Here is a 2320-nt window from a genome sequence, read left to right as displayed (position 1 = left end):
GAAGAAAAAAAAATACCCACCTAAAAAAACAGCAACTACAGTTTATATATATGAAGATTTTTAAAAATGAATACGTATATGTATATACCTACGTGTGTGTGTGTGTATGTGGGTGTGAGTGTGTGTGTGTGTGTGTGTGTGTAAAGATATATATATCTTTACTTACAGAGAAATTCCTTCATAGTATACGCAGGGTTACTACCATGAACCACCCACTACCCACCAAATTCAAGGTTTTGAGGAGAAATTTTAAAAATTCAAGGAGATTTGGTGAAGAAATTCAGGCGGTTTTCAACGGCGTGCCAACAGCAATCCGACAACAATTTCGTTCATGTCTGATTTGGCAAAATTCAAGGAGTTTTCAAGGAGATGTTTACCTTGAATGCAAATTCAAATAGTTTTCAAGGACTTCTTGAATTCAAGGAGACCCCAGGAACCCTGTATGTATGTAATTCTACATAATGGTCTACTTTCTGATACAACGACATACACATAAAGTCACATAAATGTCTTGTAAACGGATAAGTAGTTTTTTTTTAGTAGAGGGTTTTACGGCGCTCACAACTGCACAAGGTCATATGAGGGCCAAGAGGTGGGTGTCAACAGAGAAGTCCTTACAGTTAGTTACAGGGAATCAGACTTACTCTGCTCACCTCTCTAGCTTCAACAGCACAAAGTCTGCTTCGACTATCAAGGCACCCTGGAAATAGCAGGTCACAAGAGTGTGACAAACATACAAAAGAAGTAGAGGAAAATGACAATAGTAAGGATTAGGAAAGAAAAAGCAGCAGTTCCTTGTTGTAGATCAGGCACAGTTATAAGCGTGACATGATGAATCAGCCCATTTACAATTCTACTGTGCTTGAACGAGAAGTGTCCCCCCTTTGGGAATGGCCTAAAGACACTACAGTCAGTGGCACTGCCCCGGGGGGAAGTAAACAGATTATGTACGTGTGACTGGACTTAAAAACAAAACAGAACACATGGCAACAACCCATACAGCCTGATAGTCCTTGTAAAACAAAACAAAAAACATGAGTGTGTACTTCAGTCACTGAAATCCAAAATCTCACTGCAGACCACTTTTTCCTGTCTGTCAAAGCATACAATATCACGAAAAGAGAAAATGGCGTACCCGATTTCCGGAAGGAGGCTTTTGTAGTCGCCAGGATCAGCTGTCTCGGGGAAGTTGGACAAGATGGCAAGTCTGTGGATTTTTTTGTTTTCCGTAAGAGTTTCTCGGCTCTTGCAACACAAAATAGGTCATGTAAGTGCCGAAGATTAGAGGTGTTACAAGAGAGTAACGTAAAAACCAAAGAAGGAGGAGAGATAGGGATGATAGATATTTCGTTTTCGTTAGAGTTTTACGGCACTTGCAAGACAATAAGGTCATATAAGTGCCGAAGATTAGAGGTGTTACAAGAGAGTAACAAACACAAAAAAAAGGAGGAGGAGAGATTAGGACGATAGATGTTTGATAGGAAAGAAGGAGCAAACCACACCAGAGCACCCGCCAACCACCCCAGAGAGAGAGAGAGAGAGAGAGAGAGAGAGAGAGAGAGAGAGAGAGAGAGAGAGAGAGAGAGAGAGAGAGAGAGAAGGAGACAGAGACACAGAGAGAGAAAGAGTCAGAGAAAGAGTCTCAAGTCTGTGAGAGAGAAAGAGAAAGAGTCAGAGAGAGTCAGGGAGAGTCAGAGAGAGAGAGAGAGAGAGAGTCAGGGAGAGTCAGAGAGAGAGAGAGAGAGTCGGAGAGAGTCAGAGAGAGAGAGAGAGTCAGAGAGAGAGAGAGTCAGAGAGAGAGTCAGAGAGAGAGACAGAGAGAGTCAGAGAAAGAGTCAGAGAGAGAGAGAGAGAGAGAGAGAAAGAGAGAGAGAGAGTCAGAGAGAGAGAGTCGGAGAGAGAGAGAGAGACAGAGAGAGAGAGTCAGAAAGAGAGAGAGAGAGCAGAAACCTGTGAGGGGCCAGGTCCACGCTGTGAAAGGTCATCAAGGTCTCCACTGCCCGCCAGTCGTTGTCCTGTGGACACACACACAACACAGCGCGTGTCAGAACACACACAACACAGCACGTGTCAGAACACACACAATACAGCACGTGGACCCACACACAACACACTGCATGTCAGAACACACACAACACAGCACGTGTCAGAACACACACAATACAGCACATGGACACACACTCAACACACTGCATGTCAGAACACACATAACACACAACACAACGCGTGTCAGAACACACAAAATACAATACACACAACACAAGGCTTTTCAGAACACTCATATTACAACACGCACTACACCGCGCGTGTCAGAATACAC

At 43.5% G+C, this 2320-nt stretch overlaps 1 protein-coding gene and 1 long non-coding RNA gene across 2 annotated transcripts in view; both read right to left on the bottom strand.

Moving 5' to 3' along the window:
- LOC101864470 (neuroblastoma-amplified sequence) overlaps positions 1 to 2320 on the bottom strand; it is a gene marked incomplete in the record, with an annotated part of 104153 nt that overhangs the window by 67050 nt on the left and 34783 nt on the right.
- LOC106012405 overlaps positions 1131 to 2320 on the bottom strand; it is a 4249-nt gene continuing 3059 nt past the window's right edge. The window contains exons 2-3 of the long non-coding RNA XR_001185023.2: positions 1951 to 2015; positions 1131 to 1207 (exon numbers count right to left, since the gene is read on the bottom strand). This is a non-coding gene — a long non-coding RNA (uncharacterized LOC106012405). The remainder of the gene's footprint in view (positions 1208 to 1950; positions 2016 to 2320) is intronic.

Source organism: Aplysia californica, unplaced genomic scaffold (genome assembly GCF_000002075.1).
Source record: "Aplysia californica isolate F4 #8 unplaced genomic scaffold, AplCal3.0 scaffold00364, whole genome shotgun sequence".
Taxonomy (NCBI): Eukaryota; Metazoa; Mollusca; class Gastropoda; order Aplysiida; family Aplysiidae; genus Aplysia; species Aplysia californica.
The sequence above is the reverse complement of the archived record's forward strand: the minus strand, read 5'-3'. Positions and strand labels throughout refer to the sequence as shown.